This window comes from Anser cygnoides, chromosome 18, assembly GCF_040182565.1.
Source record: "Anser cygnoides isolate HZ-2024a breed goose chromosome 18, Taihu_goose_T2T_genome, whole genome shotgun sequence".
NCBI classification, from domain to species: Eukaryota; Metazoa; Chordata; class Aves; order Anseriformes; family Anatidae; genus Anser; species Anser cygnoides.
This window is the reverse complement of record NC_089890.1, coordinates 3618463-3644647: the sequence shown is the minus strand read 5'-3', so window position 1 is coordinate 3644647 and position 26185 is coordinate 3618463. Positions and strand designations below refer to the sequence as shown.

Below are 26185 nucleotides of genomic sequence, written 5' to 3'. Positions count from 1 at the left end.
AGGCCAAAGGCCTTCAGGAGAAAACGTGATCTGGCGCCGCAGGCAGCAGTAGAGGGTTGGTGATATTTCTGTTTCTGCTACTGACTGGTTTGTCTGATCCCAATCACTTTGTGCTGCTCGTTTCATCTCCGCCCTTGCCTGGGTGGATTACAGCCCATCAGGGAAGGGGCTCTTCCAGGTGGGAAGGTGAACTTTGGGCAGCAGGCATCGCTGCCATGCAGGTACCAAGAGGCCTGTCTTCAACAGTGGCTGTTTTAAATTGGCTTTCTTATACCTGTGACAACGAGGAGCATATTGAAAATGATGCAGGGTTCTTCACTTGCATTTCCTGTGGTGAAAACACCATGTGAAGAGACAAGTGGTTGTAAATCAGGACATGGGTTTTCCTGTATGGCTTCTCCCCTAGTCAGGACTGACATAAGAAGTCAGACGTATCCATGGCATGTGTTCTCTGCTACCTTAATTTGGGGCTGTTAACCCCCAAGGAACAAAGCATGTGAGAGATGTGAAGGGGATGTCATGATGAAAGGAACAGTGAAAGAAGCTCAACGGAAAAGAAGTACGTAATGATATGATGCTTCACTACTTGAAAGTTGGTTACTTGTACTGCAAGTCATGATTTATTATAATTAACTAGTTCTACAAAACCTACTAATGAAATCATGCCAGTATTTCTTAAAAAAAGAAATAATACTGAACCAAAGAAGACATGAAAAGAGTTCTGATCATGTATTAATAGTGCAGCAGCCCTATTTTGAAAAGATCCCCAAATTCTTGTGGGGTGGCATTATAGACTAACCTCTTTAAAGAACACTTAGTGCACCTTAGTAGTATCTATTATAGTATATGGGATTTTAATTGCTTTATTATAAAAGAAAGCAATATTCACCCTTTTATGAATTTTGATTTAATGACTTTAGCACATTCATTATTAGTTCATTATGGTTCTGTGGAATTGAGGCCTCCTGAGTTAAAAGGATGTCCCCACACTAAGCTGGCCTCAATTAAAATGTAATCATATTGTGGTTAATCTCAAGGACTTGCTCTGTGAGCGCAGGGGGATGCAAGGGAGAAAGGCAGTGGGGAACACAAGGAGGAAACAGAAATGCAAATAGGTAGGATTTGCACTGGTGAAAAGCTGTTTAAGTCCAGTCCTGAAAACGTCCTGGGCTATAATCTGAAATTGCATTATTAGTTTGACCCATAATATCACATGCTCAAAGCCACAGGTAGATCTACTTAATTTTCTTTTTTTATTAAGAAAAACCACTGATCTTTAGCAATAAAGGGAAATCCTATTTATGACAGTTTGGCCAGTGTCTGCTCTGGGCATGAAGCCAGCAAAGGGCCGTGGTATGAAATGATGGTCCTGCAGGTGCCAGTGAGGCTTGGCATGGGACTGGGGGTAGTTTCTTGCACAGAGTCACTTCTGGACTGGGACCCGTATGTATGGGCAAATGGGAAGAACAGAGAAGCCCCCTTGCAAAGTTAAATGGCAGGGTTCAAAATGCTATAGGAAATAGAAATAGTTCTTGGAGGAACAGCAGTATTTCTGGGGAAGGACAGCTGCATCAGTAGCAGTTCTGCCTCTGTCCCCGTATTTCCTAGGTTGGAGACGCAAGAAAGCCCCTCTCCTTTTGAGCTTTACCCTTCCATATTTGACCAAGGGGCCACATTAAGAAAACCAGCAAGTTGTGATGATCTGGAAGAAGATGAGAAATTCAGCTCGCAAGTGATTTGGCTGAAATATTTCCTCTTTGATGTTTTGCCATACTGAACAGTATAATAGCCCTTCCAGAAGAACACTCCAAGCAGAGCTATTTTGGGATTACTTTTCTCCTTTAGCTTTCATCCTGTGGTTTTCCTGTATCTTCTTTTTATCTCCCTGATCTCAATGAAAACGTCTCAAGCTCTCACCAACCACTTCTAATGTTTCAAGATTCCCTTCAAGCTTAGATCTTGGGTATAAATAAGAGTTCTTGTTAGTAAAGCTGGAGTGCTTTGTAACGATTGTTTGAAAGGCTTTATATTTTTTTTTGGTTCTGCAGTGGAGCCAGACCTGGAATCTGTGAGGCCCAAAGCTGAGGAAAACAGGGTGAAGCTGCGTGCCTGTGTGTTGCAAAGCAAGTATTTGTAATGTAGGGGTTAGCGAGGATTTCCATGATAGGTTTCCATTTAGAAAATCAGACCTTCAGTGAGTATAAAATGGAGTACTATTTTCAATTTCAGTTCATAATTTGATGTAATTTGAACTAAATAGTTGGAAGAAAAAAGAACACTAATCTCCAGAGAAACTAGAATCCTGCTTTCCCACAATGTCCCTGTTAACATATTGAAGAACAGCAATTTTGAAGATAATTTTTGAAGAAAGCATAGAAGGAGAGGTTTGTTTCTGTAAGAGTGCAAAGTAAATCTTGTCTAAAAGGTCAGTTATCAGGAACAAACCTCACCAGATTTTGTGCCATATTGTTTAATTATTATGGAGGATAATTACTATGGGAACATCAGTAACAGCAGTAATGTCAATATTTCATAAAGCTTTTATAGATTACAGGAATACATTGGAAAGTGTTGTAGTTCATGAAATAGCAAAAGCTGCTTGGGAAAATGGTATTTTTATGGCAATGACTCATGTAGAGCTTTACACCACCTTTCTGGCCTGTAGTGGTCTCTTAATCAGTTTACAGCTGCAATGAGTCTTTCATTTTTCCAAATTTCAGAAGTCTTTTAATTACTATTATATGTTGCTGGTGATCAAAGGTCAGGCCAGAAGCATTAGCTTTGCCAAATGAAATTCATTGTGTGCAACATTGACTCTGTACCCTTAGAGTCCTCTGAACTGAGGTACATCCATTTGCTGTGAAAAGTTATCTATTTCTTTTGCCATTTAGGGCATCATCTTGCAAACAATTAATCACCAAGGACCCAGCCACTGAGTTCTTGCACAGAAAATACTCAGCACTGGCAGGACAAGATCCAGAGGGAAAATGGCTTAAGAAATTTTTTCCTTACTCTGAAAGTATGTAATATTTATGAGATGAGCTAGCTCTTGCACCTTGCAGAGCTCCTAGCTGCAAAAGCGGTAACTGCTGGAGCGATTCAGTAGCCGGTTGTGTTCAGCACAGCCAGATATGTTGCTGCTGACAGAAAATAAGAACCCCACCACAAGAAATGAATGGGAAGTGCTGTGTGGTATAAAACACGCCTTAGAGAGCAGAAACTCCTTGTCCTAAGTACCCTGCTAGATGTTTTTTGGGGGTTGGGTCCACCTGTGATGTGTGAGGCCAAATCCAGAAGTAACTGTACTGCTTCTTTGTCAGCACAACAAAAACTTATCATTCACATCAACACAACCAAATTGTCATTAATAAGCTTGTGTTTCTGAAATGATTCTGAGAACAGGAACATATTTCAGAGTGAAAATCTGTGGGAAGTGATCTGAGTATTTCTTTTGCTTGTCCAGATTTTGCATGATCACGTTTCTACGTCTGGATGTGGTGGTTTCTAATCTCATGGCTTCAAAGATGTCTGTTCCAGATATTCCTGGTGTGGTTATGAGGTGGATGTTTCTTCCTGACGATACGCATGTTCAAGTAAGTCCATGACTCTTCTATTTTTTTTCTGAAAATACTATTGCAGAGCGACTTCGGATTCTGTGGATTCTGGTGAAAAGACACCAAGATTAACAAACGTAGTTAGTGCATGGCAAATGTTCTCTTTTCTTCAGTATTTATACAACTTCATTATGTGCTTTTTGGTATAAGTGATTATAGCTACTTTTAAGAGTTTAATTCCCAGAATGGAGCAGAAGGCAGCGAAGTTGCCTGTGTGTCGGCTTTCTGCCTGCTGCTGCCTGGCACCTGGGAATCAAAACAGAGACGTGTTTGCAGAGAATAGTTCCCCATGGCACATTTACATTTCACAGAACAGCCAGACTGACATCCTTCCCCTCTTTCCTGCCTTACCCTCAACCTGGAAGATGCAAGGGAGGTTGCTGAGCACCACAAGCCCTTGGCTCCAAGGCAGTTGTGCTTATGCTGGGGCTTTCTCTGAGACAGAGCTGTGTTTTGCTTTCCAGGCCATGTATACCTGTATATGCAGTGTATATAGTAACTGTCTTAGAGGCAGTGACTTCCACGTGCCCCTGAGTGATCACTGAAGTCCTCCAACGAGAAATTGGTATCTCACACTCTGTGTACGCATGTACGGTAGATAGTGTGAGACGCTCGGTGTTTGATGTGCTTAGAGGAGCGGGTATTGAAAATGCTGGTGAGAGATGAATGCTGTCAAACACTATCTCTGCTTTTGATTAGTTTGCAAAGATGAGTAATTGAATCCCAACAGCCTTCCTGCACTGTAGCCATCTTCATCTTTCATCTTTCCCTGGGCATCCCTTACCAAGTGTAAACATACCTACACTTTGGTCTGTAGAGTTGAGCGAGTCATTTCCAGAGAGAGATTGCACTGCCTTTTCCCTCGGTAAGCTTAAAAAAGGTAAAAATTATCGTACTATGGGTGCTTTGGTCATGAAGAGAAAATGATGCTAGATATGAACAGAAGAAACTCCTCTTATCCCTGAGAATTTTTAAGCATTAAATTAATTCCCCTATCTCTTGGTGTGTTAATGGGAAGGCTTTCAGCTCTGTGTTAGGCAGAGGTCCACATTTGCATTTAGATGGAGCTATTTTAAGGATTGTAGTATACATAGCAGCCTGTATCACATTTACAATAGAATCTGTAAGATAAAATTAATATCTAGTAAGTGGTTGTTTTTCCAGTTTTGTTATAATCAGAACCAGTAACTCAAGTGGTATAATCTGACATAATAAATACGAGAGCCATTCACTTGAGAGATATCTTATCCACCCACGAGGAGGAATACACTCCTTAACCAGTGAAGTGGGTTGTATTTTCTACCTCTCACAAGACAGCCATGAAGTGCTACATCCAGGGCTGTGCCTGCCAACGATACCCCAAAGACTTTTTACTTGTGTAAAACAACCTGCTGCCTCGCCGAGGGAAACGCTTTTCCCCACCAGGCAGGAAACCATGGCAGGGCGGCTGGTGTCAGGTGAAGCAGCGCAGGGGCCTCAAATCCTTCCATTTCTCTCTGTCCCACAGATGGCTTCTCACAGGCATTTCTCAAACCCTCCAGGGGTCCGTGCTAAGTCATTGCTGCTGGCTCCGCATGTTGCTGATTTCCAGAAACATCAGCCTCAGCAGGACTTGAGCAATGCTCAGGGTTTCTCTGAGCTGCTTCTGAAGTGGGCTGCCCGAGGCAGGCTGCGGCAGGATGAGGTGTGAAGCCCGGGTTTGGGGTTTCAGCCTGGCACACACCACCCCGAGCGTTCCTGGCCTGGCAGTGGCCTGCAGGATGGCAGTGGGACGGCCCCGTCTCGTCCCCAGCCGGGAGAGGACCATGGTGGCACAGCTTCGTTTGCCATGCGTTCATTCTGGTGGCAGGGCTAGTGTGAAGCAGTGGTGCAAAATCAATGGATTTTGGTTCAAATCCAGTCCACTTTCTCTGACAGAAATTAGCCATCGGTGTAAGGCCTCCGCATCCAGCGACAGGGAAACAATTCACTCTGGTAGCTGGGGCCACACAAAGCCACCAAGCATTTGATTGAGAAAGCATCCACAGACGAGAAGGGCCTCTCAAGGGACTTTTCAAGGGGACATTTGTGTGACACTGCTTAAAATTACCCTGTTGAGCAGAAAGGAAAATTTTGCTGATTTTACTGCCTCTGTTTCTAGGCAAAACTCAGCCAGAGTTTCACACTAACTGTGCTGTACTTTCCAGCTCCTTGTCAAAGATGGATATGGTATTGGTCACTTAAGGTTACTTTCGAAGTTTTTAGTAATTGTATTTTTTATTTTTTTATTTTTTTGGTTTGTATACAATTCTGAAAAGCCCCTTTTTTCCTCATGATAAGATGTTGGAATATTTTAAACAATTTCCTGAAAAATGACAGTCCAAAGCCTTCTAAACTAAAACCATGGTTCAAATGGATTGAAACCCTTTACAATGTTGAAATATTTCATATTCGTGTGACTCTGCATTTCTTATTTTAGGTTAAAATGGCCAGGCAATGAGAAGTCACTATGGTATCAGAAATCAACATGTTTCTATGTTATTGAAATCTCTTTTGACTTTTTTTCGAGTGAATCTTAGTCAAAACTGTTCAGCTGCCACAAGAAATTCCACATATATCAAATAGGCATTGCCTCATGGAAAATCCCTGTGGGAAGAATTCAGAGTACAGTGGGGATCTGTGCTCTGTCTCACCAGAAATTGCTTAGATGATGGGGAGAATTAAAAATTTATCTCCCAAGAACACATTATCAGCATTCCCAGGATCTGCACCTAGCAGAGGCCTGCTTGCCAACTCGTTTTGTTACTGCTCATGCTGACAGCTATGAGAGCGCTTCTATTTTAGTGGGAGGGCAAACGTGAATTTTCTGGTCTTTCTGCCTGCCCTGTGCTGTCCTGCTGGGGGACCTGTTTGTGGATTCAAGCACTTTGGAAGGAGGCAGACGTCCGCTGAGACCCAGCTGGAGCAGCACTTCTGCAGGATTGAGTCCCTCTGGCCCCAGAGACCAGGGCTGAGATTGAAACCTAGATCAAAAGCCTAATTTTTTTTTTCCAAGTGAACCCACAGCTATTTAGAATTAGAGTAGTGAGCAGTAATCCTCTAGTCTTACATGAAGAATCAGATGAATGTATGGGAAAAGATAGATACCAGGGGAAAAGCTTGTTTTGGACTAGTTTGCCTAACAAGAAGGGAAGAATAGTGAGACATGTCAAATTGACTTTTACAGAGCAGGTTAATGCCAGATACTTGTTTATCCTTGGAGATTCCTCAAATCCAGCAGATTTCAGCGTTGCCTAATGAAAGCTACAGAAAGAGCGGGAAATGGAGCATGTACAGTTCAGAGGAGGGGAAGATGCAGATGAAAACAAATGAAAAGCCTCTCTCCTTCATGTTTCAAGTGCCAAATTATGCTTGACATTTCAATTTCCCCAAGGCACACTTCCGTAAAATCGTCTTGAACTCTCCTCAAAGTGTTAAAGCTTCCATCAGCTCTTCCAGTGGAATCAAACAGGTCTGATTCAGTTCTGTGCTGGGTGTGAAATGTAATCGTAATTATAACACTGCACAACTGGAATTTAGAAAAAGCACCAAATGTCTTTAATATTTTCATGGATGGGCTTTTGCGATTGGCTGTGCTCTAGGGCACAATGTTGTTGCTGTGCCGAATGCTTTGTCACTCAGGTGGGAAATGAGCAGGTTTGGTGACTTGCATGTGGCTTGTTTTGTAACACTTCCGAGAATTCAGGATGTTTATCGCCTGTGTATTACTTGTGTGTGGCTTGTTTCACATAAGGACCTCCATGTTCTGTGTCTAGCCAGGCCTTGAGTCCTTCAGAGGTCTGTGGAGAAATCTGTAACCACTAAAATACTCATTATTTCTCAACATTCCAATGTTTTTAGGAAGTCTGAAAGCCTGATTTTTTTAAGTGTTTTGACCGTGTCCCCAGTGAGAAATACTGAGAGCAGTGAAATGACAGAAATGCAGTTTTTCCCAATTTGTTCGATTGGCATCTTTTGTTTTTCTTCAGCTTGTTTTCTTCTAAAGCCCATTGAAATTTTGTGTTGCATAAATTTGACTGACTTTACTCTTTGCATGCAGACTTTTGGGGGAGATGCTGAGTTTACTTGCACCGTCAGTGCCAGACAGTCAAAAGCAATCCTCCTCCTGCGTGAGTGGGAATAATGGTGACCCAGCTTTTTGAGAGACCTCACTGAATTGGATTCTTTGAAAAATATACCCTCGGGCTGTGGTTGCTGAGCACTTGAGAAGGCCTGTGATTGATGATATGGTCATTACGAACATGATTAAGAGCAGCCAGGATTTACATTTACCACCTTGGCCTTTTCCAATGTCTGCTAAACTGTGGTCTCGAGACCACCACTGCTGCACACAACGTGACTGTGTGTGGAGGGGGGAATGGGGGAGCTGTGATTAATTTGGCTGGCAACATGATGCTGGCTCTCTCCTTTGATTGCAGCTGATGAATAGTATTTTAAAAGCTAAGAATACATTAAACACTTTGCTATAGCTCCTATACAGTCTGAGGGCCAGAACCACAGCTGTGCTCGGTTTACAATGGGTGCAGCTGAAGAAAGAAGAGGAAGGAAAGGAGAGAGCTTTTAGCTTAACTTAAGCTATAGATTCTGCTGTCTTGGGATGCGCTGGGGGTGTGGGTGCCAGCTCCCTGGCACTGTGGGGGGTTGCCCATGGGGTTTCAGGCCCCACAGGAACAGGACTATCGTTTACCAGTTTTGACCACTGTTAGTATAGCAAGTTGTTGCATTAGCAAGTAATTTGTGTCCCCTGCTCTCCCCAACACTGCTGTGATTACCTGGGATGATAATACAGTGCCTGGAAGCCCTTTCCCTCCTTCTAAGACCAGTGCTCCCCGTGCTCAGCCCCGCTCCCTGTCCCACTGACACACTGGGCAGCCCCACTGGGTCCCTCACACTGCTGATTTCCCTTGCAGGGCTGAAACGTGGGGGTCTCACCATCACCCTGCTTCCCCCAAGCCCACAGGAGCTTTATATTTAAGCCCTGCCTCCCTGCCAGCTATGGTTGAAATCAGGTGCCTGGCTCAAACTCTTCAGGGGAAGAGGCAATGAAAGCAGGCTAGGTGCAAGGCTCAATGTCACAAACCCTGTTTCCTTAGGACACCTGGGTCACGCTGGGGTGGGAAGCCAGCAGCTCCTTGGGCCTGTGTACAAGGAGCCAAGGAGATCCCTTTGCTGCCCCCCACAGCTGTTCTGTCCTGCCCCATTTGCAAGGCATCACCTGGACAGAGCAGTGAGCCACAAGTGGGTATCTATAACATGGCAGCTCTTCTCTAGCATCTACTTTTCTCTTTTTCCTAGCACTGGCCATTAATAAGGGAACTAAAACTTTTTTTGCAGAACCCCTGACTTGATGTTCATGCCTGGACATTCATTGCAATTACCCTGATTTGACAGCAACCGTTAAAGGAAATAAAAATGACAGCTTTGGAGCAGTCCTGTCGTGCCGCATGATGGCTCTTGGCAGCAGGAGACCTAATCACCCTCCTGAAGATGTCTGTTGAGATCCCACGTCTGAATAGCAAAGGTACCAACTAATTCTGTTCTTCTCTCGGTCAGGGTGAGCAGGAGGGCTGCCAAGGCCTGCAGGAAGGGTGACCATCAGTGAGTAGTGCTCCGCTGTCACGCAGGAGTTTTTCACTGGTGCAACTTCGTGCTGGCTGCCAGCTGTGTCTCAAGCTGTGCCCTGGCTGCTGGCTTCCAGGACAAAATCAGAGAAAGATTTGGGAATGTCCTCCACAGTGCAGGAGGGGGGGGATTTGCTCCCTGCAGGGAAGCATGAGATACTGCTTCTGCTGCTTCCCACCTATCTAATCTCCGTGACGTATTAGCCTCAATACCCTTTGCTCTCCAGCCAGCCCTCTTTGCCCCCAAAAGGTTACACCAGACAGGTTGGCTTGGCATGAGACAGCAGGCTCTGCCATGACAAATCTTTGAACTGTAATGATAAATTATGCTCTATTGCCCAGTCCTTCTGGAAAGAAATTTTCATGTGGATTAAAATAAAAGAGGTTTGATAGATGCTGGAAATGTCTCCCTTTGGCTGTTAAGAAAAAAAAAATCTGAATGCCTGTAATATTTCTGCCGAGAATTACAATAATTGGTATTTAAATAGTATTCTGAGCAGAGCTGTGATTGCCTGGGAAAGCCAACCCCAGGAGCAAGATCTTCTCTCGTCTTTAAGAGCTCAGCCAGGCTTGGGAACTTAAAAAGAAACTTGAATTATTGGGAATTTAAAACATGCCCTTGCTTTGGCTTGAATGCAACATCAAAGCAGGAGCCTATGTGTTCCTGAAAAAACTGCTTCTTTGCCTTCCTAGCTGCTAAATGCTGCTTCTCTGCTGATTTTATTAGCACTACTATCCCAGCATCATATCCATCCACAAGTGCCTTTCCAGTGTGTTCAAAGGAAGGAGTCATTTTTGGCTTGTCAGAGGAAGAATTACCACCAACCCAAACAGTTAGTGCTGGGAGCTAGAGGTGGCTGGTGATCTTACAGACTGCACTGTTATCCTCCTGATACTAGGCATCAGTGATGAGGGTTGAGGGGATCTCTTGCATTGAAGAACGTGTTAAATCCATCACCCACCTTGTGGTCACACTGTATCCCATAGCCATACCACTTCTTGCACTCACGAGCTGCTGGCTGAATCCTGTACCTCTTCCCAGGGTGCAGCAGTTTCAAATGGATGTTGTGTTCTCCTCTGCCTCTTCTTCTCATCTGGCCTACAGTGCCCAACAAAGCCACTGCACATCTGAGATCTCCACCCAAGAAAAGCTGTGTCACTGAGATGAAGTTGCACAAAACACATCTTACAGTGGTGCAGGATTTCTTTGAGATGAGCCCCACTACCTTTGTACGGGTAAGATACTGCTGCTCTCTTCCCTGCCTCTTCCCCAAACCCACATGTTTTGTTTGTACACCATCCCACCTATTTCCCATGCAGACCTGGTATTAAGTCTTTGGAAAGCAAACCTCTTAGAATACTGCTACTCCCACACTTCACTATAACCATTCAGCTCTTCTAGCATGCATTTGTGACCCCAACAGATGACGTTACTAATGGGATCTCACTGATGCCAAATGCAAACAAAAACCTCTGCTTCAGGTAAACCCGGAGCTCTGAAGGCATTACTCATGGTTCAAACAGGAAGGTTCACTGGCCTGACAATGGACATCTTCTTACCAAAGCCTACCTTAGCTGTACAAGATTTGGGATAGAATAGGGCCAGGTAGGTCTGTAAGCAGTACACGAGACACAGCAGGACATGGCCGATCTAAATCTAAGCTGTTCTGGGCAGTGGTGTGATGGTGCCGGCACAGCTGAGAGCTGTCGTGCTCAGGCAGAGCACTGGGCCAGCACTGCTGTAGGGCTTTTGGTAGCAGAGCCGCCGGGGGGCTGTGCGCAGCACTGCTTGTGGTGTATGGACATACCTGACATTTCTAATGTCAGCAATAACTGCTGTGAAATGTCTCCCTTTGCCTTGAAATCATTACAGTTTTATGTGACAGCAGCAGCTCTAGTCCCCAGCTGAGATGAGAAGTCCATTAAGTGCTTGAAATTGTGTGAATGCGTAGTATGAGGACATGCACTTCTGACCAGCTCTGCATTGCCGATTGCCTAGCTAATCCTGTTAACCCTGTCCCACGCAGATCCCTGTCCGTCTGTAGGTACCTGCCTGTACAGATGGAGGTAATTCCAGAGAGGTGTCTGCTCGGGGGTAGTACGTACTTGGGCTACTCTAACCTTCTCATTCTGTTTGCGTCCTCTGACATTTAAAAGTGAGAAAGTGCTTTACTTCATGGAGCTACTACTAGCTGAATTTATAGATTAAACATAGGAATTGCAGGTTAAATTCATTACTGGCTCAAATGGGAAATAACTCCACTGAAGAGAGTGGAAATTATTAATTCAGGGAAGCAGTTATCTAACATTTCCTCTCTAAGGAAATAAAGAAAGAAGGCTCGTTCCTCCAGTGACATCCCTTGCTTTTTTCCCTTACTGTAATTCTAGTGATTTCTGCAGGGTTATTTCTGGGACAGAAAAACTGGAAATGCACAAATGCTCTATTCATGGTGAAGTGGCTTGTATAAATTCAGACTAGAGTCAAGTGAACACACAGAGGAAAAAAAATAAAAAAGGACTGTGTGTGTCAGATAAATAGTCCTGAAGAGGAAATGTCAATGAAGAGGTTTGTGAAAGTAGGAGCACAAGACTTAGCAACCCATTGAGTTGTAGGAGATGCTTTAGCTTCTGTCTGAGTGCTGAATTAAACAGTCAGTGACTGCCAATGGTAACATGACTTAGTTACTGCTTACTGTAGGTTGCACACCCATCAAGCTTCTTGCTGCTCATGTAGAGAAAACAAAACAAAAACAAAACAGCAACAACAACAAAAACAGAAACCCTTCCTGGAGCCACTCAGCAGCTCAAAGTGGGAGCAGGATTGTCATGAGAAAATGGCAACCTGTCTGTGCTTAAACAAAAATTAACAGATCTCCTTCCAAATCGTAGAAATTGCAAGTGGATCAGTATGCACAGGCAGGGGACGAACTGATTCATGCCTGATTTAGGGATCTCTAGTTTATACCTAAAGGTGATTTATTTTCATGCCAATGAGATTCTGAATTCTGGTTCTTAATAACTAAAAATACCATATTTTTACTTTGTTGGTAGTCCCCAGGGAGTTGAATCTTGGTAGACACATTAAAAGTTTGGGAAATTGAATCCCAGAGCCTAAGGCTATTTCAAGTCCTTGTCAAAGTGGGGTTGTAGACCTGTGACAACCTGATTCCCAGCCCTGTGCTTCACCTCATAGCAGATCACAGCAATAACGACTTCAAAATGCCTGAAATGATGATGTGATGTTTTGCACAGGGGGAACATTCCACGCTCTGGTGGTCATGGGCTCCCATTAACATAAATCTCCCCAGTCATCACTGAAGACCATCTTTGAGGACAGGATATCAGTCAAGAAAAGGCAGAAGCCCTGCTGCCACCAGCCAAACTGCCTCCTGCAAGTACATTGCCCTGCCTGAGAGCCAAAAGCCATGACCACAAGAGGCTTCCAGATGCTGGCAGAGAAGCAGGGATCATTACAACTGAATAGAGCCATACACAAAGGTGGAAAGATCCTCTTAGCACTCATTAATTGTAATTTTCAGGATTAATGCAAAAGATTTGGCAGCTTGACAGAAGAGAGTTTTAACACAGATAATTCATGGCAGCTCACTGGAGCCGAGGAAGGGGTCAGTGTCCCCCCTGCCACCCCAGCAATAGGTAAAGAAAAGGACAGAAATAACGAGACAGGGAACAGGGACATAAAGCGCCCAATATGTCAAAAGATGTATTTTACACAAGGCAGTGTAAATATTCATGTGATTTATTAGAGTAGCAGACTTTTCATTGATGACTGTATTGAACTGAGGGTTATTTAGAAGAGGAGATCAATAGAGGAGCTGGGAGCCAAAGCATCTGAAAGCAGATGAAGTAAAAGTACATTTTCCAGGGCCTCACTTCTGTGTGAAGTCACTCAACTGCCCCTTAAACCTCAGCGTGAACTTCACCCTGTCTGTATTTCGGTGCTGGAGCAAAGACGTCCTTCCAGAGGCCCAGCCCGAGGCTGTGAGGTGCACGCAGCGAGCCTGGCTCTGACAAGCTGCTGAGCAGTCTAATTTCTGTCGTGCAGGGTGAAATCCAGACATGAGCACCAAGTCAAGCCCTGTACATGTCCTGTCACAGAGCCAGCCTTGTGCTGGATCACGGTAAAGGCTCAAATCTACACCTTCACTTCCATCCTCAGCAGCCAGGTTTCAGGCGAGTAGAGAGCAGAGGGGAGGATGAAGTGAGACCCACCACAGCCTTTGGCCAGCGTTTCTGAGGCCTCCAGGCCTGCTAAGCAGAACTGGTGCCTGTGGGGACATCCAGAGCTGGTGCCTGCAGGGACATCCCAGAAGCGGTAGCACCCTACAGGCAGTTGCGGATCTGTGACAAAGACTTCATAAATGCAGTGTCAATGTTGTAGGGAACAAAATCGTGAGCAAGATGATTCCTTGTGTAGAGCAGGTTATTCTGAAATACATCAAAAGCTCCTCACCATTGTCTAACCACTGTTGATTTTGTGTGCATTTGTAATACTGGTTTTTACTCCCTATCACTCTTTATTACATTTATTCCTTCAGAAAAGAATAACTCAAATGTCCCTAATCTTTTTAGCATGGAATTTTAGATTCTAATGGGCTTGTTTTAATTTGCACACATTCTTGTTAATAATGAAATCTGTTTAACGTGAGTTAAACCAAAAAGCCTGTAATGGTAATTCAAAACATAAAACTCTAGTGTATTTCTGTAAGAGTTCCCTGTTAATATTCTTAAGGCTTTTTAACGGATATTTTAAGTAGGCATTGGTATTAGCAGAAACATCACACAAATTAAAATTAGGCTCTTGGTGACTATTTTAAAATGAATATTCACAGACTCTTCAGCATGAAATTAAATCTAGTTACATTTGATGCTGCTGGTGTATTTTAAGGAAGTATACTTTGCTGAAAAAAAGATAGTGTTGCCTGTGAAATTATTATTGATACTTAATTTATAGCAAACTGTTGAATGTACTGATCATATTATATGTAGCACAGCATGGGAGCCTGTGTCAGGCTTTAAATCTATGGAAGAAAGCCTGACCTAGTAGTTGAATGTTGAAATTAGGAATGAGGACTTCCAGCTCTGGCCAGGACTCCTTTTCCAGCTTGGGTAAATTATAACCCTGCCATGCTTACTCCGCTCATCATGATGCTCTAAAACAGGAAATCTACCTTTAAGGATATGGGGTAACCCTACAATGCCTTCATCAGGTCCTCTTAGAAATCTACATTTTTTTGTGTGTAAACCCAGGACATCTCACTGGGGTCATCTCTGTCTCACGTCCACTTCGGGACCTTACGAAGGTACATGTCCTCTTGCAGCTCCTCCTTTGCACTTTGTCACAAGCTGTGCTGTCACTTGCTCTTAAGGGACTGGTGGAGCTTCTATAACTCTGCACCTCTGGTATGTTTAATGTGTACTGCAGTTGGCTCCTCTGATATCAGTGGGATATGAAAAATGTCAGGTAGTGACTACTTGTCCTTTCTTCACAAATCAGTCTTTCCTCTTTGCTGCTCTTTTCTGAATTACTTCCCTATTTCCTTTTCTTTTGAGTGTACAGAACTAAGATCAGCATTATAAAATCCAGATTACTATCCTTAAGTATAGTGGTAACAAACATGCTTAAAATTAAACACATGCAAATCCACTAAAAGTCCACGGGATTTATGCGTATGGTAAAAATTAAGCAAAAGGTTAAATCCTGCAAGGATAGCTTTAGGAACACGCTTTTGGGCTGAAATGAAGTGATGAGGAAACCCAATCCCTACCTACCATAAGAAGATGTTCCTATGGCCCCGTGTCCATAGTTGTCATCCTGGGACAGTCAGATGCAAAATCCACCCAGGTTTTCTGTTTTATTTTGACAAAAACACCTTGTGCCTGCCCTCAGGCTCCTGAGATAAGACAGCACTTTCCGTGATGTATCTGGAAGCCCTTAAACCACAAAAGCTGAGTGTCATCTTCCTGCTGATGTACACCACAAGAACCTGTCATTCCCCTGATATCGTACAGCGTTGGGAATGGTGTCCCTTCAAAATACATCACTGGGGCAATGGTGTTTTGAGTTATATGGTGCCAGGATGGCAACTATTTGAACCATTCAAAAACATAGACAAGACAGGGTCAAAAGAAGTCTTTATTTTTCACATGGGCAGCTGGACCAGCTGAAGAGTGATTAAAAAGTGGTTTACAGTCATAGTCTTTTAATAGGAAGCAATTAAATGGTGCTGGATTAAAGCACTTAAGTGTTTTAGGTTCCTAATTCCCATTTGCAAACGTGGCCATCAGAAGGAGGACCCTTGAAGTCATGGCTGGAGATCTTCTGTTTCCAGGTAACGTGGCTGAGAACAGCACAGGCTGCTCACCACCACCCACCTCCCAGGGAGCTCCGTGGCAGAGCAGGATGTGTGTGCACCCCAGGACACCACAGTACAAGTCTGGTGGAGGATTAAACCCAAGATGAAGTCATCTGAGTCCTGGTGCAAATCCCATCGCTTGTTTCTTCTTCTGTTAAACTCAGGAGCCTGTCACTAGCACTTTTCCCTTGCTTTTGCTTGGGGAATGTGCTGACTGTGATATGCATTCTTGTATCGTTAAAAAACAAATGGTAAATGTATTTGCTCTGTAAGACCTTAGATTAAGAAATTCTCTATCCCCTGGCTCGCTCCACTGCTGTGAGCTGTCTCACTGGTGCCAACAACTCTGCCTGTAGCAGCAACAATATTCACTGCTTAAATATTTGCAGGATCACCGTCTGAATTGGTATTCTGTGCCAAAACTATCTGGGCTCCATGAAAAACTCATGGAATAAACATACTAACGTGGGGCCAGCACTTCAGCTATCGCTAGTCGGCGGGGTTCCATGTAAGCCAAATTGAGGATCTGCTCTTCCTTGATGTCTCTATTAGATATGCAAGAAAATGAACAATGCCAGCAAATGTACATGCAGTTTAGTGATGAATTGGTGCATCTTTTCGTTTATTGTTTTGATTTTGCTGCTTTCTACTGCTGGGAAATTATGCAAATGTTTCTCGTCCAGGGGAAGAATACTGATAATTAAGAAATGTGCAGCTTGGATTTAGGATAATCTCATAAATCCACACTAGTGTTCTCATACAGCAGCACGTTAATAGCTGTGGCAACTGCTAAGTGATAGCAAGGACCACATTCTCAGCACTCCAGAAGGTCACGCTGTGCGTTTCTTGCTGGGCACGTTAGATAGAAACGGGGTGCTTGCATGAGAAGAACGAACCAACAGAAAGAGAGGGCAGAACTATAGCACACAAGGCCCTGGCCAGCTTTCAGACCAAGTTCTTCAGGTATAGATAAACCGCCTCATCTCTTTAGGAGAAGAGAAGGGGGCTACATGGCTCTGCTACTGTGCCAACTCGGAGCAGAGATGTCACCTTCTTATCTCCAGGGGTCAGGCACTGACTGGCAGGAATGGCAAACAAACTTTTTTTTGTTTGTAACTTCCTTAACAATAATTAAAAAAAAAAAAGTTCACAACCACTGAAGATTAGGCCATTTCTAGCTACAACACAGATAAGCTATAATCTTTTCTGAAAGGTTGGGACTGGATGATAAAGATGTTTGTGTCCCAGGGGTGAACCAGAAGTCAGCAGTGTTTGGGCACTTTTCAACTCCAGTACAAGGGATGCACAAATGTACTCCAGAGGGGTGAGTCTCACCCCACGTAGATGATACCAGTAAAAGAAAAATGCTTTCCTGGGGCTTGATCTGAACTGGCACTTACCTTCATAACCAGAGACAGTTTGGGGACCAGTTCCTCAGTCTGCTTGTCTGTAATAGCAGTAGTTGGGGAAAAAAAAAATCCTGTACCAGCATAGCTGCTTGACTTCAGAGGGTACTTGGCATAAAATCCTTCAAGAAAGAACATTAGCAAGGAGATGTAGGAAGCTGTTCAGCATGACAGAGACTGTCCTTGAAGGATGTTTGTACTCTCAGCCCTCTTAATGAAGGCCAGTTGGGTTCCCAGTCTGAGTTCTTACTGCAGTGTCTCATGTGGGTGCACAGTCCCAGTTCCCCAGCCCTCCCAGTACTGGGTACTGGACCAGGACACCTAGATGAGCTTGTGGTCCACAGGGAGGCACGGGCAATGGGGACCTCAACTTCGGTTGCTTGAGTCTAGAGACAACCACTTTAATTCACAGATATTGGAATTTCTGTCAAGGGAAGGGGAAAAAATGGTAAGTTGCTTGCTGTGTGGAAGAAAAGAAAGAAGATTTCCTGACCAGGCTTCAGGACCAGCATTTCAAGGGCAGACAGTTCGGGTCAGGTTGTCAGTGGACTTCCTTCTCCCTGTGCTGTTCTGCCAAAAGAGCCCAGCTGTGCTGGTGTGCAGCTCTTCCAAAAACTCAGGTGTTGATGAAAGCTGAAAATCTAGCCCTGGTTGTGGAAGTGGAGTAGGTCAATGCTTGGCCCGAGTTATAATTAGCACAAGGGTAGGTTATTTTCAACTACAGCAGACAGTCTCATTAGCATAGTCTCCATACAATTTATTGAAAACTGCAAGAAGCTCAACCAGGGAGTCACATTAGCAGAATGAAAATTAACCTGGGAACCTCCACAAAAAACTTTCCCTTGACTTTCTGCTATATATTTTTTTTTTGCTTGATACCGTCCTGGCACTGAGCAGTTTAATTCTCTTCTGGGCACAATTGTCAACCCAGTTTCCAGGAGGGACACATGCCCCAGGATTTATTTTATTCCATTTAAGTAACTATGACCAGTTTTCATAAATTGAGGAGTGGAAATTGCCCGTTCCCTAAGGCGGTCTAACAAATGAGATCAGAAGGCCAATGAATACATGTCTTGCAAAGCTTTTCAGTTCAATTATGTGTATCCATGTGCAACTGGTAACGCCACAATCAGTTCAAATAGTATCTTTGCAAGTGTGAAAGACTGCAAATTAAAGTCTATTTCACATCAGTATCCAACATGTTACTGGAAAGATTAACAGGAAAATTTTCTAGGGACAAAGTATGAACAATTAATGAGGCCTGGGGTGACTCTGAAACAGGTAGCAAAGAAAAAACAACTGTAAAAGGAGACAGCATCAGAAGTGAGCAGTTTGGTGCCAAGTTGCAGAAGGAGATTAGTGGAGAGTCTCACTAGATCCATTAGTGTTTGTGAAGTACTCATGGAGTAGATCAATGAGCATCACAGAAACTCCCAGGAGGAAGTGAATTAAAAGCTTTTTCTTTTTCCTTTTTTTTTTTTTTTTCCTTACGGTGGGAAGCAAATAAAGCAGAGCTCGCACACTGGCTGATGAGACTAAAGCAAGGCATCAGATGGGCATTTGGTTAGGGAACGCTGGCTGTCTCTACGTCAGTTAGGTTAAGATCAAGTGGAAAAGTAAGTGGCCATGTTAAAATTTGTGACGATGGCCAACAGAGGTCAAGTCATTGTTTTTAAGCAACCTTAAGTCAATGTATTTTTAGTTTTAGGTTTTTTGTCTTAGAATCTTAGCGTTTGGTGGGGGGTGGCTATTTGTATACAGGCAGTAAACTGTGACTTGGTTTTAGTGGCAGCAGTAAGAAGGTACTAAAATCCTGAGAGCCACCTTAAAAACACAGCACCAGATCTTCAAATGATTACGCCAGTGCAGCACCACTGAAGCTTCTCGAGTGCTCTTGATTTACACCAGTTGAACATCTGGCCCATATGCTTTGTATTATTAAATACTTCTGCGATTATTATGTGAACAATTAAGATTTGTGGAAATGAAAAAACAGGCTATGAATTGTGCCTTCACTGCAGTTCAGGAGGAAGAATTGCTCAGGCAGACTGCTGCCTTTTTCTGTAGCTTGCAGTTTATCTGTGTGTTTTTTCTAGAAACCAGAAACTGTGAATGGGACCCCAGGAGGTTTTCCAGGCCATCTTCTTCCAGGGAAGGATCATCTTCATGGCTGTCATGTTTGCCCACTTTGTTCTTTAAACTCTGATATCCCACAGCGTACCCCAACAGCCAGTTCTGGTACAGGAAGCTTTTTCCCCATCCAGCCTGACTCTGTTCCAGGCTGCTCTTGAGATCTCCAACTTCTTATCCTATCCACCAATGCCATATGGAAGAATGTGATCTCTTCCTCTGCCTAGCAGCCTTTCTTCATACAGAAAGCTTGTTATTTTGTCTCTTCTGTGTAATGTTCATTCAGTCTGGTCAATCGTGTTGGAATTCAATGCTGACAAAGTCCAGACAAGCCCAAGTAAATGTTAACACCCCAAATTCTTTATTATTTTTTTTCTTTCCTTAAACCTGATTCCCTTTCATGGTTTGCTGCTGATGTATAGAAGTACATCTAGCCATAAGAGAAAAAGATCCATCTTTCAGCATCAGGAGATGAAAGGAATACAGTGAGATATCGTTTTGCAAACCTGAAAGGATTTGAAAAACCCTCTCCTATTTCTGGAAAAAAAGTCAATGACAGGGCAAGATTATCTTCATTAATAGTGTGAGAAGGAGTGTTGGCTGCAAGTTTTGTTTAACCTGAAAAACTGCATTCAACAGCTGGGTTTCCAGATCTAAAATAATATCTGGGGAATCAAAAATTCTTTGCCACATGTAAAATTGTCTCCTGGTAGTGTGTAATGGTGCTCACCAGTATAATGTGCAGGACAGAAGGATAACCTTTAACATCTCCACCATCCCCAGGAACTGATGCGATGCTGATTAGCAGGTGCTTGGTGACTTGAAGTTCCTGAAGTTAAAGCTTTGCATGTATTGCACAAGTCACCATTTTTACTGAGGGCTGGGGAGAGATGTGTTTTGGCTTTTATCCCACTTTTCAGACGTGGCATGATGTAACTCACTGCTCTGAAGGGAAGGCAACTGTGCCAACAGAGCGAGCGAGCTAATGTGGCGTGGGGGGACTGCTCTGCAGGGCCTGACCCTCCACATCCTGGCTCTGGTGGGGGTTGTGAGCACCTTCTTCAGGCAGCCCGAAATGCAGCAGCTATCTGGGGGGTTTCAGTGCAGATTAGAGCTTGGCCTCAGCAGCATGAAGCATGAGCAGGCATGCCCTTTCCAAAACACCTCTCGCTTTTTTGATATTCGGCATGTCTGGAGGGGAAGGGTTGAGGGTTTTGTTTTTATTGATTCCACCCAGGCTTCAATTTCTGCATAGAAAATGTATGGAGGGGCTCGTACAAAGCCTGCCTCCTATGAAGTCTTGTGTAGGGCGAGGTGAGCAGGGCAGCGCCTTTGAAGTAAGGTTCCCAGAAGAGGTCTCTCTGCATTTGAAAAATAACCTAGCAAAGTAGCTCCAGTGTAGATCCATTTGGCTAAGCTGACTGCAGCCAAGCCGGCGTTATCCTCCCAACAAACTTCGTTCTTCAGTTTGCTGAGTGCCATGAAGACTTGTGAGCAAATGGGTGGACTCGGTGTGCAAGCCACAGTTGCTTTGTCCAAATTGAGGTCTCAAGCAGTATTGGCTTACGTGAAAAACATACATTTGTATGCTAAAGACAAGGCTGCATGTAATTCAGTGAACTAAAGCAATATGGTTCAGTGGCCAAATCAGGAAAAGGACCCAGAAACTGGATGGTATTGCTGGGGATGCCCCTCACAAAGATTGAGCAGATCATCACGTGAGGCTGCGAAAGGGTTTTTTGTGCCTTTGGATTAGGCAGGTCTTTCTGGAGGACGTTCATTTCTAAGTCTTGAAGTCGGGCAGCTGTTGCCTGCTCTCCTCTTGAAAACATCCAACACTTGGTTGATCTCTATGCCTCTCTGCCACAGGAGCTCTGGAGAGCTGGGACTGTGTGCAGGAAGAAGGTCTAATTAACAAAATCTACACTCCAAGAATTTGCTATTTTCAGGGCACTTCTTCTCCACCTGCCAACTGTGCTAATGTTAGCAGTGCATAGCAAAAGGAGTTTTTAAACAAGTGCTGAAGAAAAACCAATCCCTGTCCCTGAACAAAATACCACCAGCTCCCAAAAGACTTGTATGAAAGACTGATTGCCCTGTAGCTGTCAGTTCTTCATGCTCGTTGGCAGTCTGCTTATTATTTTTGAATATTTTACCTCTCTGTTGGTTTTTCTGGCAAAGTGTCTTCTGTACAAGCAAAAAATAAGGGTCCTACCATGGCTGCCTTTAATTCTTGATATAGATAGGATAACTAAGACTTCTACTATAGTAGTAATAATAATAATAATAATAATAAGGATTTGATATGCATTCAGTAGGAAAGTAAGGTGAAGGTGGACTGCCTGAGCCCTTGAATCCAGTTCCCTGAACTTCGAGGCCCCTGTGTAGGAGGTGTCCAGCCAAGGAGGGCCTCCAGACACACGTCATCACTGTACCAATGTCATTGGTACAAACTTCCTGACAACGTGGTACGTTGCAGAAGGAAGCTGTCATTGTCTTCACATTGTACCCTGGTGAGGTGAACAGTTGCAAGCTGGCAACTTTTCCAAAGGCCTATAATGAAGCAATAGAGAAGTAAAAGTATTCAAAAATAATCAGAGGCAGAGCAAGGGTTGCACCACAGTCCCCTTCCCTTCCCTTCCCTTCCCTTCCCTTCCCTTCCCTTCCCTTCCCTTCCCTTCCCTTCCCTTCCCTTCCCTTCCCTTCCCTTCCCTTCCCTTCCCTTCCCTTCCCTTCCCTTCCCTTCCCTTCCCTTCCCTTCCCTTCCCTTCCCTTCCCTTCCCTTCCCTTCCCTTCCCTTCCCTTCCCTTCCCTTCCCTTCCCTTCCCTTCCCTTCCCTTCCCTTCCCTTCCCTTCCCTTCCCTTCCCTTCCCTTCCCTTCCCTTCCCTTCCCATTTCGTCACTCACATTCAAATCAGTGACATTTCATGTGCGAAGGGCAAATAAATACACGAAAATTATTTGGAGATGGAAGTTCAGAGAGGTGTGGAGAAGGAAGGATTTGGTGAGTGAAGGTTTTGTGAAGAGAATCACTGGATGAGATTGCTTGACAGAATTATACTTCATTACTGACGCTTCACAGCCTTGATTTTCATATTTATTTGTGACTCTTCTTTTTTAAACCATGGGCTCTTTTGACATGAGAGTCATGCTGTGTAAAGCGCTATTGATTAGAGTTTCTAATTTCATGCCATTACAGCATGACCATTGGGGAATGAAATGTATTTTATTTTTTCCACTACAGCTATGCCAGCAGTGTTTGGGATGCAGCCATCACGCGGGCTGTCAGCAGCAGGCATTTCCAGCTAAAGATCTTTGCTGTTTCAGCCAAAAGGCGAATGTGCCCGAGGTCTAAGCCTCAGCTCAGTGTGTTGTTCCTGGAATTAGAATAGATCTGTGGTAAAGTGCATTCTGAGGCCAGAGGTTTCCAGAAGGATGGCTGGTTTGGGGACTTTGTGTTTTTCATCGGACTTGCAAAAGACCATTTTTTCCCCTTCCAGAGGAATGGTTATCATTTGCAGTAATACCTGTTCTCTTTCCAGTGTCTCTGGTTTGGTGCTCAAGGAGGTGGAGGGACCTAATTTCACTAAAGGCTTAGGAAAATCCTAGTCTGCTATGATCAGGTAATTTACATTTATCCCTGTTATGTACAAGGGCCAAGAAAGAACTGATTGTAAACCTCAGGAAGACCTGTCCCAGCCTTGCTATAAAGAGTTTTTTTCCTCTCACTGACTGGATTTGGGCCTTTCTGGTGTTTCCCAAGGAGAGGGTTCATGGTGAGACCAGGGAGGTTGTGAATTAATAGTATTTTGCTCTCTTGGAGCTGCCTGGGGGAATCCTTTCCTTCCCTCTTCCTCCCAGTATCCTCCAGCCCCCTCATTTTTTGATCTGTCCCAAAACAATCTGTAGGAGGATTCCTTTAGTGTCTTGCAAGAAATTACCACCTCTTTTTCTGTGTAACAAAGGCTTGTGCTATCCTGAGGTAAAGACATCAGGAAGATAAAGTCAGCCTAAGTCTGCTGCTGAGCTTGACTCTAATGAGTTTCCCTCATGGTATAACTAACGTGGCTTGTCTTACACTCTGGTTTTACCTCTGAACAGTAGATATGCACTAGCTGTCCTGAACTAATAAAGCTTTCCAGCAGTGAAGACAAGCTCTAACGGAGCGGCGATAGACGTGTGAACCCCTTACAAATAGCCAGATGAGAGAAAAGCGAATGCTTGAAATCTGTCAAAGGGGAACCAGCCGAGAAAGTTCTCCGACTCCTGCTTTATTCCAGGAGCTACTGACACCCGCCGGCAGGTGATGAATTAGTGCAGCACAGTTGGAGCTACTCGAGGGCTGCAGATCTGAATCCCAGAGCTGTTCCTACATCTATTTGAGCACTGGAGGTATTGTGGCCAATTTTGGGCTTCCCATACAAAAAGATGTCAACATAATAGAGTAAGGCTGAGAAAAATGTTTTTTTCAGGAGACAAAGTGGACATCTGGTTGCTGTCCATGACTCTTAAGAGGAGGATGTGCAGAAGACAGAGCCAGACTGACCTCGGAGATGCATAGGTAAGAAGCAACCCACACAAATTGCAGCATGGGAAATTCTGACTAGCTATAGTGAAAATGTGTCCACCTTGAGGATGGTCAGATGCCAGACCAGGGGCCCAGAAAGGCTGAAAGATCTCCAGTCCTGGAGATGTTCAAAACTCAGCCAGACAAGGCAACAAGGAAAGCTGGGCCTGCTTGGACTGGAGGCCATGCTTTTAACTGTGGCTGGTGTGACCTGCGTGTGACTCTGAGGATGACACTATTCAAGCCCTCCAAGCCCAATCCAGCCCCAGTTAAATCTGCCAGGTGAGTCTACCTACTTTTAAATGACACTGGTCTCAATCAGCATTGCAGGATGTGTCTTGCTGGCACCGTCCTTACTTAGGGGCAGTTACAAGCACAACTCTTCATAATAGGATGCAACAGTAGCTCTCTCCTGAAAGGCCCTTCCCAAAGCCAGCAGGAAAGGAGACAACACTGCCACAACCCTGTGAACCTCCCAATACGTGGACCTGGGGGAACTGGCAGTGACGTCTCTCCCTGCCACGACTGCATGTTTGGATGCACTGAGATTTTCAGTCTCACCTGCCTGTACAGGGCTGATGAGCCAGCCCTGCTCTGAGCACAGGGCACAGCAGCCCCTGGGAATGCCTGCAGGACGGGAGGTTCGCTTTGGTGCTGTGTCAGTCCTTTAACAAAAGGAAAAGCGACTACACAACGCCATGTGCCTTTGTGTAGTGAGCAAAAGGCTTTTTGGCCTCAGCTGGAGCACAGCCCAATGTGTGACATCTCAGAAGCTGAATGGAAAGGGATCCCACTCATGGCGTCATCACTTCCCACGTACGTCCCCTCTCTGGTTCCCACTGCGACATGGAGGCTTCAAACAAGAGCTGTCTCCTGCACAGCTGTACCCTTCACCTGTACACATCAGATCAGTACTGCTGGAGATAACGGTGAGAGATGCCATCACTCACAATCAATTAATGGCCACCACCTCATGCCAGGCTCCCCTGAGGAGCCCTCTCCAGCACCCAAGAAACCCTGGGAGGACAGCGATCGGTCCCTTCCCCTGCGCTTGGCTTCCAGTGTAACACAGTCCCAGGGCTCTCCGTACCTACCCGTGCCTGCAGAGTCCTTTGGGCTTTTGCAGGCTTGCTGACATTTATATACATTTCTAAATATCACTGAAGTATTGCTGAGAGAGGGAAACGTGGAGTGAATGACATGGACTTGCGAGCAGCAATGGGAAAAAGGTAGTTGAAAGTTTGATTGTAGTAACCGTGCCAATACCCCCCGAGAAACAAAGCCTCCTGTAGGCACAGTGCCTTTTCCAAGAGATGAAATGAACTTCTTCAGGTTTAGCCCTAAGTAAACGATGGTCCAGCTCATAAAACATCCTGAAGTGCAGAACTGTTTACAGACTTTATTTGTCTTGAGCCTTGCGCTTTGTGAGATCAGAGGCGATTTCATTACCCAACTTTGTGCAATGTCATTCCGGCTGGATCACAAATGCCATGTGAGTGTTTACAGTAATGAGGAAATACATTACAGCTGGAAAGGATGGCTGCAGTTTAATAGAAATATTCTTCTAGAACAGATGAGGGCCAATCCCAAGGATGGGCTCTTTCTTGCTTCTTTTTACTCTGATTTCTGCGTTCCTCTTAGCTGTAGCTGAATGAGAGGACCTCTCCTGGCCCTGACTCCCTTTCTGGAGACAGGGCAAAGCAGAAAGGGCAGGACTGAGCCCTCCCTTTCCTGTAAGGGGGGTGTCAGTTTTGGGGAGCTAAATTGTTGCACTGGATGCACTGTGGATGGTGGAGCAGCAGCGAGGCACAGCCAGCCAGCTTGGATTTCACATGAAATGGAGCTTGGTCAGCTTCCAGGACTGGAATTTAGCTTTTTATTTTCCAAGAAAGGATGCAAGCAATTTGTCTTTAGGATGCTATAAAGACGCCTTCAAGAATATCATATAGTCTGCTAATGCTGCAGAGAACCTCTTAAAAACTTAATTGCCTGTGTCACCAAATGAGAAGAGAGTAGTCCCTTGAAAGATCCTGTGTTTTGAAAACACACAGTCAGTTCTAAATACTTTCAAATGGTACATGCTTCTTTACTCCTGCTGACAATAAGAGTAATTGCTGAGCACAGGATAAAGGAGATTGTCTGAAATGTTTCAGCACGATTTTCTTGTTCCGTGTTTTTTTTTTCACAATGCAAAAAGACAGAGGCATTCTTGGTCTGTGACCAAACAAACAGAGGGGTTTTCTTCTGGTGCCAAGAGGCAGGCAAGACGCACAGATCTCAATACCAAAGTGACTCTCTTCGTTTGAGAGCTCCTCAGCTCCCACCCCCAGTTCCCTTTGTCCTTTCTTCACCAGATATTCCAAACCCTGTGATGTTTTAGGGATCACTGAAAGGCAGATGAACAAACCCAGTTAATCACAGTTACACCCTGCGC

At 44.4% G+C, this 26185-nt stretch overlaps 1 long non-coding RNA gene across 1 annotated transcript in view; it reads left to right on the top strand.

The window, feature by feature from the left end:
- The window catches only part of LOC106041064 (uncharacterized), a 399163-nt gene that overhangs the window by 255520 nt on the left and 117458 nt on the right, over positions 1-26185 (top strand). Inside the window, exons 28-33 of the long non-coding RNA XR_010825713.1 lie at positions 1-3593; positions 8988-9174; positions 10317-10510; positions 22727-22807; positions 23465-23576; positions 23657-23745. This is a non-coding gene — a long non-coding RNA (uncharacterized lncRNA). The remainder of the gene's footprint in view (positions 3594-8987; positions 9175-10316; positions 10511-22726; positions 22808-23464; positions 23577-23656; positions 23746-26185) is intronic.